General features: G+C 42.1%; 1 long non-coding RNA gene across 1 annotated transcript in view; it reads left to right on the top strand.

Annotated features, from left to right (window-relative positions):
• The window catches only part of LOC144377098 (uncharacterized), a 62,012-nt gene extending 47,069 nt beyond the window's left edge, over nucleotides 1–14,943 (top strand). The window contains exons 2-3 of the long non-coding RNA XR_013437763.1: nucleotides 10,690–10,750; nucleotides 13,998–14,943. This is a non-coding gene — a long non-coding RNA (uncharacterized LOC144377098). The remainder of the gene's footprint in view (nucleotides 1–10,689; nucleotides 10,751–13,997) is intronic.
• Nucleotides 14,944–17,908: the final 2,965 nt, after the last annotated feature.

Raw genomic sequence — 17,908 nt, 5'->3', positions numbered from 1 at the left:
TCAGCCTGTTCTCTCCCAGTAGGAAAATCTACATGGGAAGCCAAATTATAATGAGAAGGCTGTTTGATGAGTGCAGACAGAACCAGATAATTAAGGGATCTGAGTAGTCTGTCTCCAAGAGAGAATGGTTAGAGGCACTTTCCCCCACTTTCAGGATGTACAGAACCTGCCAAGTGGTACACACGTGTGCTTGTGCTAGGGTATCCTTGGAAAATAGGTCAATTCACTAAAACCAGTCCACCCATAAGCCAAGTCAGCTAATGATCCATTTACCCAAAGTTAGTGTTTGTCAAAACATTTCATATGTGATGCAATGGTTTCCATAACTTTCAGTGTGTTTTCTCCCTAAGGTTACTGATGACTGGTTTATGTGGTGTGCACTTCTCCCCTCTTTTTTTCTTTCTTCTTTTCATTCCACCTCCCTCTTTACTTTCCTTCCTCTAGCCCTCTCTCTGACTTTCCTTCCTGCCCTCTCTTCTGCCTTTGCTTCAAAGATATTTTTGCCCACTCCTCCAAGATGGTCCACTTCCCCACTTTCATCTTCCTCTCCTCTCCTCATCTCCTGGGGTCCAAGACTAGAGGTTGGGTCTTGAGAGGTGAACCAAGAAATAGTGCTGGATAGAGAAAACAGGTGGAGCAAATCTAAACTAGAGTTGGGTGGAGGGAGGGCTATGGGGGTGAGGGAGCAGAAGATCAGGAGTCAGACACTCCAGGCTAAAGACCGAGAGAGGGGGAGCAAGATTGTCAACTGGAAATCAAACTGGGGGTCCAGAATGGGACAAGAGACTGGATGAGGAGAACAGTAAGTAAGGATGATTACAATTATGTTGTAGCTCCATTGTGCATTAACTATCTTAGAATTTTCTATTTTCTAAAATTGCAGTAGTATGTGCCTTTTGGAGAAATCTGTGCAGTGTTGAATTTGCATAAATCTAGAGTTGCTCAACTCAGGGGGTGTGTTTTGTTTATGATTCATCAAATTCCCCCCCCCCCTTTTTAGTTTCTCCTTCCTGCTGCTTGTTGTCTTCTTCTCAGAGTTGTGTGTACTAAATGTCATTATTAAGCAATTGCTTCCAATCCAGTGTTTGTTGCTGCATAATAAGGTATTTCCATGTAGATAGCAAGAATGAAAAGATAAGATGTATTCATCTGAAACATATTAAGCTCTATTGCTTATGTTTTGTGACATTTAATGATGAAGTAACACTGGACTACAAATATTAAAGTTCCTTAAACAAGTAAAGCCTGTTTTAGCCAAATAACATTTTCCATCATAAATATTTTATATATTTGTATTTGTTTCTTATTGCTGCTGTATCTAATTTTCATAATTTAATGGTATAAAACAACCGAGTTTATCACCTCAGAGGTCTGGAAATCGGAAATCAGAATTCCTAAAATTAAAGTGTCAAAAGGACTGTGCTCCTTCTTAAGGTTCTAGGGGGAAATCTATTTCCTTATTTTTTTCGGATTCTGGAGGTCATCTGCATTCCTTGACTATTGTCTCTTCTTCCATCTTAAAAGCCAGCACTTGTAGCATCTTTGAATCTTTCTGTTTGTATTAGTCAGTTTTCAGTTGCTAAAATAAAATTCCTGAGGCTAGGTACTTTATAAAGAAGACAGGTTTATTTAGGTCACAGTTCTGGAGGCTCAAGGACATGTCTCTGGCATGTTCTCAGCTCCTGTGGAACTTCATGATAGATGACATCAAAGGGAGCCAGAGAGTGGAGAGGGGTCCCCTTTATTATTTTATAACAATTCACTCTTATAAGAATCAGTAGTATGCTGTTTTTAAGTACTTTGGATATAGATGGAGGAGAGGGATAGCTGGGTCAAATGGTGGTTCCATTCCCAATTTTCCAAGAAATCTCCGTACTGTATTCCATATTGGCTGCACCAATTTGAAGTTCCTCCAGCAGTGTATGAGTGTACCTTTTCCCCACATCCTCACCAACTCTTATTGTTGTTTGTCTTCATAATAGCTGCCATTCTGACTGGAGTGAGATGAAATCTTAGAGTAGTTTTGATTTGCATTTCTCTAATTGCTAGCAATGATGAACATTTTTTCATATATTTTTTGATTGATTGTATATCATCTTCTGAGAAGTGTCTGTGCAGGTCCTTGGCCCATTTGGGTTTATACCCAAAGGACTTAAAAACAGCATACTACAGGGACACAGCCACATCAATGTTTATAGTAGCACAATTCACAATAGCTAAACTGTAGAACCAACCCTGATGCCCTTCAATAGATGAATGGATAAAAAAAAATGTGGCCTATATACACAATGGAATATTACTCCGCAATAAAACAGAATAAAATCATGGCATTTGCAGGTAAATGGATGGAGTTAGAGAAGATAATGCTAAGTGAAGTTAGCCAATCCCAAAAAACCAAATGCCAAATGTTTTCTTTGATATAAGGAGGCTGATTCATAGTGGGATAGGGAGAGGGAGCATGGGAGGAATAGAGAAACTTTAGATAGGGCAGAGGGGTTGGAGGGGGAAGGGAAGGGATATGGAGTTATTAATGATGGTGGAATGTGATGATCGATATTATCCAAAGTACATGTATGAAGACACAAATTGGTGTGACATTGTAAACAACCAGAGATATGAAAAATTGTAATATGTGTAATAAGAATTGTAATGCATTCCGCTGTCATATATATATATATATATATATATATATATATATATATATATATATATATATATATATATATTAATCAGGGTCCCTTAAGAACTATCTTAATCTTTTCTGAGGGCAGTGACCCCATAACCTAACCACCTCTTACCTCCTACTTCTTAAAATTTCTGCTACCTCAACACTGTCATGCTGGAGACCAAGTTTCCAACATGTGAATCTGGGGGATAAGCCAGATCTAAATCATTGCATTCTCTGACTATAACCTGTGCTTCTGTCACCACATTGATTGTCTTCTCTCTATGACCTTTCTACCTTTCTCTTACAAGTACCCTTGTGGTTACATTAGGCCCATTTAAATAAACCAGAATAAGTGTCTCCTTTTGAGATTCTTAATCATATAAAGGTCCCTTTTATCGTGTAAGGTAACATTCCTTGATTCTGGGGATTAGGACATGAACCTCTTAGAAGTGGTCTACCATAATACTCTTTTATACTATTTGACCAATCCTCATACTAATTTATAAAACATTAATTAAATGGAATTCAGAAAAACAGAAAAAAATATAACTTGTGATTTCACCACTGAAAGATAAAAACATAATGAATATTTTCTTCTATTTTTTTAAAAAAGAACAGTTTTTACGTGGTTATAATTGTATTTTATGAATAAAAATTGATCCTGTTTTTTTAACTAAATATCATATAATTATTTAATTTTCATGCTATATATAGCCAGGGCAAACAATTTTATTGCCTGTGTCATAGTTTTTTTGAGTGGATATATCATATTTTACCTAAGTCTTCTTTATTTTTGGAAGTTTAAGTTGTCTTAATTTTTTTGCATTATAAATAATCCTATAACAAATATTTTTCTTGGGTTTTTGTGGTTATGTTTATGAGTTATTCCTTGGGACAGATTCTCAGATATGGAATACCTGTATCAGAGGCTTCTTACATCAAATGTTTTTCAAAGTGTTTATACCAAGGTTAGGGGGAGAGATAGAGATAGAGATAGAGATAGAGAGAGAGAGAGAGAGAGAGAGAGAGAGAGAGAGAGAGAGAGAGAGAGAGAAGAAGGGGCTGTGGGCAAGATATACACCTTTTCAGGGCACACCCTCCCTCCACGACCTACTTCCTCCAACTGGGAGGGCCCCACCTCCTACAGTTTCCACCACCTCCCAAGAGTGCAATCCAATTATGAATCTGTTCATGGATTAGTCCACTGACAAGGTTAGAATGCTCACCTGCCTGAAGTTCCCACCTGCGAACACTGTTACACTGGGGACCACACTTCAACCCATGAGCCTTTCATTACAGATCTAAACCAGAACCCATTTCAACACATAACCTATGTTAAAATTATTATTAAGCTGGGTTACATTCCTTTCCTCACACAAAGTCTTTGAAGCCTGGTGATCATATCACACTTGCAGCACATCTTGATCTGCTTCAGTTCAAGGGCTCAGTGGCTGTGTGGGGCTCCGGGCTACCCTGGGGAATAGGGCAGATGTAGACAGTGATGGCTTTCGGCTGATTGACTCTTTTCTACGCTCCATGCTGAACAACCTTTTAAAAGTGTCCTTTCTCTGGGTCCAACATAGTTGATTAGCTTTTGATATAGTGTGGTTACAATCATTTTGAACATAACTCTTCTTGACAGAACTTGGAGGTTTCCCAGTCTCTGTAGCCACAGTTGACAATGTCTTGATGACCGCAGAGGACAACGAATCACTCTGTCAGTCTTGTCTCTCTGACTCTTTCTGCCTTTGCTTTTTCCCTCCCACTCATTTTTTTTTTTAAGAATAAAAATTGATTAATTTTTTTCTGGTTAAAAATAAACACACACACACATTTTAAAGAATCAGGCACTCAAATGGAACAAATACAAATCAACTGTAGCTTATTCCATGAAGATAACCATCAGTAGTGTTCATGTAGCTCTTCCTTTGGTGTCCCAAACATACGTTTATGAAAAAAAGATTGATATAATATGTGCTATTGTGGAGGCACCCTGAACAGGGGTTGAGCATGCCCCCTTAGCCTTGAGTAATAGGGGTGTGGAACTGGAATCAAATGCAGTGTGAAGCAAGTGGGCCTTCCCTTCCCTCAGCAAGGAAGTGCAGCTCTGGGATTGGATGTCACCCAATGGACTGGGCTGCACCCCACTGTTTGTTGTAACACTATCCCTTGCCTTATTTGGGTGGAATATTCTATCGAATGTCTTTCCCCTAATAAAAACAGGGGTTAGGGGTGCACTCTCTCTCTTGTCTCTTGGCTGCCTTTCTTCTTTTGCCCTCCAGCACAGGAGCTGACCCCTGAAGTCGCAGAGCCATCCCTGACCCCTGAAAAAGGTATTTTGTGTTTGTGTGGTCTTTTCATTGCCAGCCCAATTCCCGTGGAGTGACCCTGAATCTGTGGCTGTGCAGGACGTGGGCGACATGCTATTTTACTTAGCCTGCTAAAATTATGTATTATGGATATATACTTATTAAAAATATAGATTGAGGGAGGAGAGGAGGTTAAGGGGAGGTGCTGGTGAATGAAATTGATCAAAATATATGCATGTCTAAATACATTGCAACAAATCCCACTATTGTGTAAACTCCTAAAAAACCAACAATAAATAAATAAAAATATATATTGAACTCCATATTCTGCCCAATGCTCTATGTATGTATCTACCATTGTAAAGGTAAAATTTCCAAGCTGATTCTAAGCCGCAGAGCCTGAGTTAAAGTGTAAAAGACCAGGCATCCTAAAGTTTCCAAAGTGCAGGGATTGGGTTAAAAAGTAAAAGACTAGGTATTGTTAGAGTCCCTCTGCTACCCCCCAAACCTGTAATCCCTGTAGCTGTTAGGACAATACTGGGACTTCCCAGTAAATATTTCCACTGACTTTCTGGTTGTTTAATAGCTAAGGGTTCCGAGTTGCTTGGCACGTAGGCATTGCAGGACCTAAACCAATCAGTTTGAATGTGTACCCCACCTAGGAGCACCAATCACTCCTGCCCTGATTGTTCCCGCCAATGTATGCACTAATCCTGACTCAGGGTTGTTGTTCAATTTTCCCGCGCCTCATGATGATTTGTTCTGATGTATGCAAAGCCCCCCACCCTCTCCAAAAAGTGTACTTAAGCTCCGCTTGACCTCTGCTCTGGGCTCTGGGCTGCTCTCCCTTCTTGAGTGAGCACAGAGTCCCAGCGCGCTGGAATGGATCCCCAAAAAATCCCCTTTTGCCAATTGCATGGAGTCAGTCTCTTGGGTGGTCTCTCCCTCCGACGTTTCGCCAGACCCTTACACCATGCTTTGGATAACCCATTTCTTTCTTTCTTTTAATTAAAAAAGAACTATTTTTATAAAATATCAAGAAACACATAAAATGAAATAGAAAAAAATATCATTTACAAAAGCATCAAAAGTATTAAATTTTTACGAATAAAATTTTATAATCTTTTTTGATATTTTTATTTTTTAATTAATTTTTAAAATTCATATATGACTGCCGCAGTCTTGGCTGGGCACAAGATCACAAGCCACCACACACCTTGTAGATTCAAACAGCAATTCTTTATTCCCGAACTCACACCGGCCCTGTACAAACACGTTCTGGGGAAATCCAAGTTCTGCCGCGCATTCACGTCCCAATACTTTCTGAATTCCACAAGAACTCAACGGGAACTCAGGCAGCAGGAACGCCCTATACCCAGCAGCAATAACCTTAAACCTGGAACTTCCCTAAACCCTATTGTCTTAAACAGGGATACTTCCTAAAACCTGCAGGATACACCTTAAACCTGGATCCACCCTGGTCCTTGAGCAGGGTCACCTTTCTCAAAGACACATGCAATGTTACAGCAAATTTCCATTTAACATGGAGTACGCTGGCAAGGAAATTTCAATGCGTCATTCCTACTTGGCAATGGCCCTCAGCATATGACAGCAGAATGCATTACAATTCTTATTACACATATAAAGCACAATTTTTCATATCTCTGGTTGAATATAAAGTATATTCATACCAATTTTTGTCTTCATACATGTACATTCCACCATCATTTCTAACCCCATGCTCCCTCCCCTCCCTTCCCACCCCTCTGCCTATCTAGAGTTCGTCTGTTCCTCCCATGCTCCTCCTCCCTACCCTACCATGAATCCTTATATCAGAGAAAACATTGGGCATTTGTTTTTTTGGGATTGTTAACTTCACTTAGCATTATCTTCTCTAACTCCTGGAAAACTAATTTCTTATTGTTAGACATTTAGGTTGTTCCCAATTTTTTACAGTAAGTACATCAATAATGTCTTTATCTATACTTTGCATAAGTATCTCATAATTTCCTAAGAATAAATTTCTAGACTAGGTCCAATTTTTACAGATAGGGCTAGACTGTCCTTTGAAATCTTACTCAATTTACATTCCTTACAAAAGTGTGAGAATGTTTTTCATTGTACTTCTTGTTTGGCACTAGGTACTATCATTCTTTTCTTTTTTTCTTTATAATTTTTAGTTGTAGATGGACACAATGCTTTTATTTATTTATTTATTTTTATGTGATGCTGAGGACCAAACCCAGTGCCTCACACATGCTAGGCAAGCACACTGCCACTGAGCCACAACCCCAGCCCTACTATCACTCTTTTCTAATCATATACATTTTATTTTAAATCTTTTGAATTTTGCTTTTAAAGTTTTAGAAGTATCTTCATATTGATTGTAATATATGCAAAGATTCAAAGTATAACCAAACATCTCTTAAATGGCTTCATGAATTGAAAGGGTCTAATGTGGTTATCAAACAGGAGGGCTGGGTTGTTCAAGTAAGGAACAACTCAGAATTGATCACTTGCTCATGGCTCACATCAGAGCAGTTTATCAGGGAGCTTGTGTATCACAGACAGCAGGGGACACAAGCTGACAGAGGTCCAGTCTTGACACTTGCTTCTAGAATCACTTTATTGGGTGGACGAGGATCTAGTGAATCATACTCTGATTCTTAAAGCTTTCACCTCAACAGACACAACTCAGTTCAATTTGTATTTCATTTTCCAAAGCAAACCATGAGAACAAACCTACCTTCACAGGGGATGGAGAAGTGCAGACCACTGTAAGGGTCCGGTGGAGCGTCGGAGGGAGAGACCACATAAGAGACCAGTTTCATGCAATTTCAGGGGGAAGTTTTATTGAACCAGCATGCTGGGGCTCAAGGCTCACTCAGGAAGGGAGAGCAGCCCAGAGCCCAGAGCAGAGGTCAAGCGGAGCTTAAGTACACTTTTTGGAGAGGGTGGGGGGCTTTGCATACATCAGAACAAATCATCATGAGGCGCGGGAAAAATTGAACAACAATTCTGAGTCAGGATTAGTACATACATTGACGGGAACAATCTGGGCAGGGGTGATTGGTCATTCCTAAGCGGGGTACACATTTAAACTGATTGGTTTTGGAGCCTAGATGCTTACGTGCCAAGTTACTTGGAGCCCTTAGCTATTAATCAATGGAGATATTTACTGGGCAGTTCAGGTATTGTCCTAACAGCTACAGAGATTACAGGTTCCGGGGGTAGCAGAGGAATTGTAACAATACCTAGTCTTTACTTTTTAGCCCAGGCCTTGCCATTTAGAGACCTTACAATGCCCGGTCTTTTACACTTTAACTCAGACTTTTGCAACTTAGAATCAGCTTAGAAATTTTACCTTTACACCACAACATACCTTGCAGGGGAATTGGATGAGACTGTCACATCTTGGAAGAAAGGAACTACTATCCGGCACATGATATTATTTAACTGTCACAAATAAGAAAACTGAGACTTAGTTTAAGTTATAGCTCAAGATCTGTAAATAGAAGATTACAGCGATCTGGGATTATAATGTGAACCTATCTTATTTTTTGGGGGGGAGGGTGTTAGCATAATTGCAGCCATATTCCTTTTCCCTACCCCCACTTTATGAATACTGTTCTTATTTCCTCAAAATAGAAGCTAGCCCCAGATAAAACCTACCCGCATGGAGATGTGCCAGTCTCTCCCTGTTCTCTCCCTGAGAGATAGGAGACAACTCACCGGCCCCTGAGATGGAGATGTACTGGTTTCCCTGTTCTCTCCTCGAGAGGATAAAGGGACATGTCGGTTTTCCTGTTCCCCCTCTGAGAGATAGGAAAACTGCCTGTCTCTGTTCCCAAGAAACAAACTTGCTTTCTACAAGATTGGGGGATGCTTACTATGACAGTCAAGACTAAACCGCCCCTAGTGCCTGGCCATGATTCTAGCTTATAAAAGGTGACATTCAAGGGGGAGTTGCTGCTGCTCTGTCTCGCTTGCTGCTGGTGTCCCTCTCTTCGTGCAGAGAGCTTTGTCGGGCTCCTGACAATAAACCCACTTCTTATCCCAGGTGTGTGTTTGATCAGTCCTGCGCCACTTTTCTTTCAGTGGGTACTGGGGATTGAACTCAGGGGTACTTGAACATTGAGCCACATTCTCAGCCCTATTTTGTATTTTATGGAGAGACAGGATCTCAATGAGTTGCTTAGCACCTCCTTGCTCTTGCTGAGGCTGGCTTTGAACTTGTGATCCTCCTGCTTCAGCCTTCCAAGCCACGGGGATTACAGGTATGCATCACCCAGCAATCTATCTTACTTTAAAAAAATGCTCTTTGTATTACATTATCTTGCTCTTAAGAGCATCAGCAGCGTTTCCAGAAAGAAACTCAGGGTTTGGGACACACATTTCCTGTATTCGTGGGTCGACGTGGGTTCCTCAGGGTCTCTGGAGCTGTTTTCATGCCCTTGTTGTTATCAGTGAGCACATCAAACATATCACCTTTTCCTTGGTAGGTCTTCCTGCTTCCCATCTGACAAACTCTGCATGTAGTCAATTCTGATCTTGTGATACTTGTTTCACAGAAGTGCCCACTGTTGATATTCTCCTCATGAGACATACATTTGGATTCATCATTTCTAAGTATAAGAGCATCATTGCTTCGAGGATGCGGTCTTGCAAATATCCTATGTTCTGACCATGCTTCATGCAAAAGAAGTCCTAACAACTATCTTGAGCATCGGTGGAGTTCTCGATAATGTGCAAACTTCTTGTCTCTATGCATTTTGTGTTTTGACAATAATATTCTGGGAGAAAATAAAAATATGTTGAGAATCCGCTGGGTGTCAAGCACTGTTCTAGGCATTTTAATATATTTTTATCTTATTTAGTTTTCAGTATAGCACTCTAATGAGGCATTCTTATTAAGGAGGATAACTGTATAATCAGAGGTGATAATGAAAGCTAAAAAAAAAAAAAAGACATCTGGTCTCAGAGTTCAGATTTCAGAAGTACTAACTTTTTATTATGGCTTCCCTTAAATACTCCTGTGGGGATCTTTTTCAGCCTCTGCAAGACACTTATGATTTCTAAAAGGTATGCTTGGCCATCCCGTTGCAAATGGATATTTAACTCACGAGCATATCATTTAGGAATGTTTTGGATGCAAGTAACAGAAAAACTCAGCTCATTTTGGCTTGAGAAAATAAATAAATAAGAAAGAAAGAGGAAGAAATTATTTGCTTATGCAACCAAACAATACAGGGTAGAATAGCTTCAGGTATGGTTTGGTCCAGGAGATCAAATAATATCACTGGGCCCAAATTTCATTCCTATTCTTGACCCTAGTTCTCCCTGTGTTCATTTCATCTTTCTCTAAGTCATGGCAAGAAGGCTTCAAGTAACCTTAGTCTTTTGTCCTCCCAAGAGTAAGTCCAGTAGAAAAGAGTATATATTTCTTTTTCAATAGTTCCACAAAATTTTCCCTATATCTCATTGGCTATGATTAGGCCAATGTCTATTCCTTAGGTGGTCTCTATGGGATAGGGACTGTGATGCTAGGATCCTTCAGGCCTGAGTTCATGCCCATTTCTGGAATCGCCTTTCCCTTTGCATATGGACTTCCCCTCTATAGCTTTATTAGAGTATTGTTGACGATTAGAAATTAGACCGATTTAGTTGTACAAACTGATGTTTTTATATTTTCTCATTTCTTTTCTCTTATAGCCCCTGGTAACTAGCATTCTACTCTCTGTTTCTAAGAGTTCAACTATTTCACAACCCACATGTAAGTGAGATCATGTAGTATTTGTGTTTCTGTGTTGGTTTTACTTCATTTCATCCTATGGGTTCACCCTTGTTGTTGCAAATGACAAGATTTCTTTGTTTTTAAAGGCTGAATAATATTCCATCCATTGGTCAGTTGCTGGAAGAAAGTTGTATAAACTGTGTAGTGAAAACAACAAGTGACCAGAACAAACAGTACTTTAAAATCAGTCCCTTAAAAATAGTTTATAGTATCAAAATATTTTCATGTTATAAAAGCTGACCTTATAAATTTTCTGCAGCATACAGAAAAGTGTTCATTAGAAAACATTTGCGTAGCTGGGCATGGTGGTACATATCTATAATTTCAGTGACTTGGAAGGCTAAGGCAGGAGGATTACAAGTTTGAGGCCAGACTAGGCAACTTAGAGAGACCCTGTCTCCAAATAAAAAATAAAAAAGGCTTGGATATAGCTCAAGAGTAAAGTGCCCCTTTCAATCCCTAGTACCCTAAACCAAACCAAACAAAATTTTCACAATAATTACTGAGAAGTGTGAAACCTTTCTTGAGCTGTTAGAAAGCTCAAAGCCATATTTGTTCAATTATAGAAACTCCTTCTTCCCAAATTCTTACTAACCTTATTTTATCTTTTAAAATCTTAGAACAAAAAGAAAACATATATATTCTTGCAGAAAAATTGGAGAATAAAGAGAAACCAGGGATAACCCAATGTTTTCTTTTTCTTCTTCTATTTATGCCAAAGGAATGAAACTAGAAAAACCAAACCAAAAGCCTCTTGTCCCACAGCAGTCACAATTGACGGGGCTCAATGAGCATAATGCTGTTTTGACCAATAGGAGTTTACCCTACTAAGAGTTTCTGCTTCCCGTCTTGCCAACATATCAAAGAAATCCTTCTTTGGGAAGGGTGGCATATATATATATATTTAATGAAGGATTGTGATGGATATTTTAGGACACAAAGAGCAGGAGCCCAGTTGAAGGAATACTTGTTTTCCATGGAAAGCACTGATGAGCAGCACTTTGACCTGACCTGCCTTCATTTTTCAGGGCTGGGTTGTGCTGGAAGTCTGAATACTCTAGGATCCCTAGCTGGAGTGGCCTACTTGGTCTTAGTGAGTAAACACAGAAGTCATTTGCTGACGCTTTTCTGGCTGAGTTCTGTGAGCCCTCTTCAGCTCCTCTGGTTACCTCCCAGGGGAAGAAACTGGAGTGTTCCCTCTTGGGACACGCTGTCCCAGTGGGCAGGCCTTCTCTATTCTTAACAAGAATACTTAAAGTGCAAGTAAATAACATTGTTGGACACAGAAGAATTATTACAGAAGTCTTGCATCCTTTCATGCTCCATTTGTTGTAAAAAGTATGAGCAGTAAGAAGAGGTGGGACTTTAGGGAGGGATGAAGTCATGAGGGCAGAGCCCTCATGCATGGGATTAGTGACTTTGTAAAACTGGGGTGGGGGGGGTGGAACACCTTAGTCCTTTTTGCTCTTCTGCCATGTAAGGTTGCAGTGGAAAAGCTCCATCTTCTGTGCACAGATTCCCAGCCCATGGATGTGGTGGGCTGACTCAGCAGTCTTCTAGAAGGATGCAGATGTGGTATGACTTTGGCATGGGGGTCAGTCACAATTTTCTAATCCTATTAGTTTCCCATGAGGGGAAAAAAAAAAAAGTATCACTAACTGTATAGGAAATGTTAGCAGATGTTTGGTCCATGCAGCAGAATTTGTCCAGGGCCTTCCAACCTTTCTCTACCAGGTTAAACTAGTATCTGAAGAAACACAAAACACTTGCCCTTGAGTTGGGATGGCTCCAGAAACATCGCTTTTAGTGGGGTTTTTCAAAGATGTAGCCAAAAGCAATTCCAGACAGGTGGAGAGGGTGGGTTTTAGATTACTCTTTCTGCTGTTTGAAGTTCCCCTGGGATAAATACTTACTATGAGTCAACAGCAATGCCCCTTGGCCCCTTGTTCTGAACCTTGAGTGATCCATGTTCCAAGAGCCAGCTCAGTCCAAACCAGAGCTCCCTGCCAAGATGATGTCTGTCGGTATAAGTGATCATACATCGATCACAGACTAAGCAGCCTCCAGAGTAAGTCCTGTTTGTCTTTAAGATCCTCATGTTAAGGGCAGAATCTCTGTGCTATTTATTCTCAATCCCCAGCACCTGCTGCAGTCCTGGCCCACAGTAGGTGTCAATGTCTGCTGGAAGGATGAATAGATGGATGAATGAAGCTAGACTGGGACTAGTTCCAGCTGTCTCCAGTCCTGCATATCTGGTGTTTGTGGGTGCACAGTGCTGTAGCTTAGCAATGAGAGACAACGTGACAGAGCCCTCAAGAGTGCAGAGGTTACAAGCTTGTAGAGTGAGACACATTTGGGTCCTAATTTCACCCTGCGACTTGTTAGTTGTGTGACCTCAGACCAGTCACTTGATCGTTTCCTCATATACGAAATGAGCATAATAAAATCTACCTCATTTGGCTATCAGTAGAATAAAAATCAGATGACACCTATAAAATATTTAGCAAAGTCCCTAGCACACAGTAAGCAATGAACAAATGGGCTATCTGGGATTCTATACATCTATACCCCAGATGCTCTAGGCCCAGAGATCACGCACCACTGTTTCTAGAGGGGGTAGCTTTGGGAACCCTGAAGTCAGCCAGTGTAGTCGCTGTGCTCAACATTACCCTGGCAGGCAAGTAGGGCTGTGAATAATGAGTGAAAGGCTCTGAGGACACGTGTGGGGACGAGGTAAGGGCAAGGTGTGATGAGGTCACACTGAGCCGGTAACAGACCTGCTGGATCCTCAGGATAAGAGTTATGACTGAATTCATAGAAGGTGAGGTGTGGAAGGGAACTTCATCTGGGTCTACTCTGGGCCTTAATTTGATGGGGCTTCCTCATCAATCATGGCATGCTTCTGCTCTGTAGGGATGGTCCTTCTCTGCCAAGTGACTTTATGGGGACCATTGTGACTGTTAAATTTGATTCAGGCAAGATGCACCACTGAGCAAATTTTATTGTGAGTTCTCTATGCCACAAACTCCTACAATCTGTCATCTGAGAAAGCCCCAGAATACTAGCCAGGCTCTGCCCTGTAAGCCAGGTGAGTGATGATTCTGTTTGTAAAATTTTAGTTGCTCAGAAATGACTGATGGTGCTGCCTGTGATTCCTGAATTATACTTTTGGTAATCAGTTATTCACTCAACAAACATTTATTTCTCTTCTTTGCTTTTCTTCTAGGTGAAAACATCACTGCAAGAGACTATATTTAGGCCCACAGTGTGTCAGAAGGATGACATGTTCTATACAACCTTTTCACCCTGTCTGCTTCTATATACACAAGCACCTCTGTATATGAATTCCTGGAGGTTCTGTGACTTTTTAATATTACCCAGAGCTACCTTCGAGAAAACTGTGAGGTCACTTGGATAGAAGCAGGATTCAAATGCAGAGTGTGAACACTCAAGAAGAGATGCAGACTACAGCAGTTGCTAGCATCTTTGAGCATTAACTATTCTCAGAATATGGAGTATTTAGATAGCAGCTCCTGGAGGAGCCAGGAGGTTTTAGCAACAGAGTTGCCAGTTTACATTTTAACAACCATGGGACAAGTCACTCTCTTCTTCCTGCAGTCTATAACTCTGACCGCTCAGTGGACTTCCTGGGAACAAATGCAGCTGGAGGAGATCAAACCCCAGTGTTGCTGGTATGCGGGGCACAAGCTGCCCAGTGCCACTCTTTCTCTGAGAAGCCAATGAGGTGTTGGTGGTGTTGAGCTCTGAACTAGAGGTCAGGATATTTTGGTTGCTAATTCTAGCTCTGCCACTTCCCTGCCAGGTGACTTCCTTGTATCAGGTGACTGTATGAGGCCTGCTGCACAGAATGAGGGCTGTCCTTGGCGTTACTCCCAGCTGCAGTGTTCTAGAAGACTGAATTAGCTTTGTCATCCCAAATTCTGGAAATAAGCAGTGAATGTTTAGATGATTATATACTTGGGAACTTTGTGTGGAGGTCCCAGATATTTGGTATTGGATGGCAAAATCTCAGAGCTATGAAGTTTCACTCAAGTGCAAAGTTCCCAGAACTACTCACTTGTACAATTTCTCTAATGTGACATTCTTTGACAGATAATTTTATCATGTTGGAGGACAATGACTTTTATTAAACAAGTACTCTTTGAAATCTATTAGCACACCCGTCTTTTGTTTTTTCATCATTACTATCAGTAATAATAAATATAATATCACCAGCTATTTATTCAGTATGTATGACACACTAAGCACTCTTACCCAGTGCTAAGCATTACCACACTAGAGTTCCACAATAGCCCTATTACCATTCCTGTTTTATAAACAAGAAAACTAAGGCTCAGAGAGGTCCAGAAACTTTCCCAAGGTCACATGATCAGTAAGTGGATGCACTAGGATTTGAATCAGGCTCAATCTGACTTCTGAGTCCATATTCTTTTTTTTTTTTTCTTTCTTTTTGTACCAGGGGATTGAACTCAGGGGCAGTCAACCACTGAGCCACATCCTTAGTCCTATTTTTTATTTTATTTAGATACAGGGTCTCACTGAGTTGCTGAATGCCTCGCCATTGCTGAGGCTGGCTTTGAACTTGGGATCCTCCTGCCTCAGCCTCCTGAAGTGCTGGGATTAGAGGCATGTGCCATACTCTTTCTTATGAGTGGAAATTGTAGTGTTTTGAAGCACTGATGGCCAGTACCATTATAATTAATGCACATTTGAAAAGTGTCCATTGAGAGCAGACAGAAGTGGAGAACTTGAATGTAGTCCTTACCTTTAAGATCTTCAAATCTGGGAGACAGAACATGCTTGTAAATGATGCAACAATATAAAGCAATGAGTGGTATATGTAGGAAGAACTGGAGGCAGGAAAAATCTCTAGGATGCTGAGAAAGCTTGATCGACAAGTTAGGAATTTATTTGGATCTGAAAGAATGGTGTTTGAAAAAATCTGAGGAAATTAGGGAAGAGGGCAGACACTGGAGCAAGGGGGAAGGATTCAAGCAGGCCCTGGAGATGGGAGTGTACCTGGAACATTGTTAGAACAATGTTAGGGCAGGGGCATTTGAGGTGAGTGAAGTATTTGAGGAGCAAGAGTCTCATTTGGGAGGGAGATTTGGGCCATGGGCACCAGGTAAGGAGGCTGTCTCCTCTGTAAAAACTATATTGGGTGTGTCTGCTTGGGAAAGTGAGAAATGAGTGATTTTTATGGAGATATTGGATTTTTTCTCCTACTTAAGTACTGTGATTCAGACAGACACGTTACTGATGGAAACAGCCACTCAGAGCATTTGTAAATCCCATTAAGCCCTCTATGGCTCACTGGGTCCCAGTATGGAACTGCCTTCCATCCCACCCAGGTATGTGCTGTGAACTGACAAGAACTGGGAGGAAAGAGTGATTAAAACAGGTGGGGGCGGATAGTGATATCACAGGACTCCCCCTCCTCTTTTAAAAGTTGACTTGAATATTAGTGTTACATAGCCTTTGTTTTTTTTAATAAGCCATATCATCTTGGTGCTCTCAGAAAATTCTGAGTTGAGTATTAGCTAAATTATTTGCTCAGAAATTATTTCAGATTAAAAAAAAGTTCACTAAAGAAAAAAAATTCACAACAACTCCAAGAAAAATATCTCTGGCTACCTAAGGAGCTTCTATTGAACATCTCTCAAAAAAACATTCAGGCTTCACCTTGTCTTTGAAGCTTTAGGCTCATTTGTACTCACAAAGTGTAGCATACCGTAGTATCTTCTCTCAGTAGAAAGCAGAAGGTTTGAGAGTCAATTTGGCAGTTTAAAAACCCTAGCTCCACTACTTATTAGTTATGTGACCTGAGCAATTCAATTAAACAACTAAGACTTGGTTTTCTCATCTGTGAAATCGGGATAGGAATGCCTTAGAAACAGATGAAGACTGAAGCAAAATGACGCATGTAAAATGCTTAGAGCAGTTTTGAGCATACAATAGGTGCATAGTAGATGACTTCTTTCCTAATTTTCCATTTCTGTGATTTCCTTTATTTTGATGGTATTTGCTACTTAGGAGGGTTTCTTTCCCACCAGCTCCTGGAGGGCAGAGAACACATTTGATCTATCTGCGGTACCCAATGCTTGGCACACAGCGGCTGGCAGTTAAGTATTTATTGGTTTATTGAAGAAAGGCACAGAGCGAACTCGGCTAGGGTTCCGCTTGAAGCCTTGGGCAGGACTGAAAACTTTCCTCTCTCAGCGGACGCTTCTCTTCCACCCTAGCGAAGCCTCTCCGCCCGTCACCTCTAAGCCTGTTTGGAACGCGCCGCTCAGCTGCTGCGGGGGCACAAATGGCTTCAGCAGGCAGCCGTGGCGGCCCGAAAGGCGGCCCGGGACTGTTCTAACTTGTTGCAGATCTCGGCGCCCCGGGGGAGCGGGGCTGGGGCTCAGGTGCGTCCCTGCGGCTCCCCCTGCCGGGAAGCAGGCGGGAAACCCCGGGCCTCGCTGCGCCAGCGTTAGGGTTAGGTGGCCCGAGCCCACGTGCCAGGGCTCGTCCAGCGCTGCGGGCCGGCGGCTGGCGATGCCCGTGGAGGTGCAGGCCCTGCAGCTCTCGCTGGAGTCGCTTCCAGATTGGACCTGGCCCTTGGGGGGCTGCAGGATTTCTGCTGTTTGTCCTAGGGAGGCAGGTGGGGAGGGAGGGACGTCCAGCCAGGAACCGCAGGGCCCGAGGGCCCCGTGGCGAGAACACCGTGACCTTCCTCCACCCCTCCCCGGCTGCGCGCGGGGAGCTGGGGGCAGCAGAGGTGCGGGGGCCGCTGGGGAGAGGACGCCTCCCGGGAGCCCCGGGAGCCAGGCAGGGCGGGGCCGCGGGAGCCGAGGAGGCGGTAATGAGGACTCTGGGGGAAGGAGCCGGGGCGAGCCGGTCTCCGAGGCTGGAGGGAAGGGCCAGGAGGCCTCTGGGCCTGGAGGCTCTGACGCAGGGAGGAGGGAGCCGGGGCTGCCAACTGACCTCCTTCGGGGAGTGTGGGAGAGGCCCGGGGGCGGAGGGGAGGAGTGGGGAGTCCAAACCTGGGGAGGGAGGAGGGAAGGAAAGCAGAGAGGTAAGGGGGAGAGGCTGACTCGCTAAAAGCCAAAAGGGATGGGGGTGGGGAGGAGA

The sequence above is a fragment of the Ictidomys tridecemlineatus genome, chromosome 4, assembly GCF_052094955.1.
Source record: "Ictidomys tridecemlineatus isolate mIctTri1 chromosome 4, mIctTri1.hap1, whole genome shotgun sequence".
Taxonomy (NCBI): domain Eukaryota; kingdom Metazoa; phylum Chordata; class Mammalia; order Rodentia; family Sciuridae; genus Ictidomys; species Ictidomys tridecemlineatus.
Note: the sequence above shows the minus strand (reverse complement) of the source record. Positions and strands in the feature narration are given on the sequence as shown.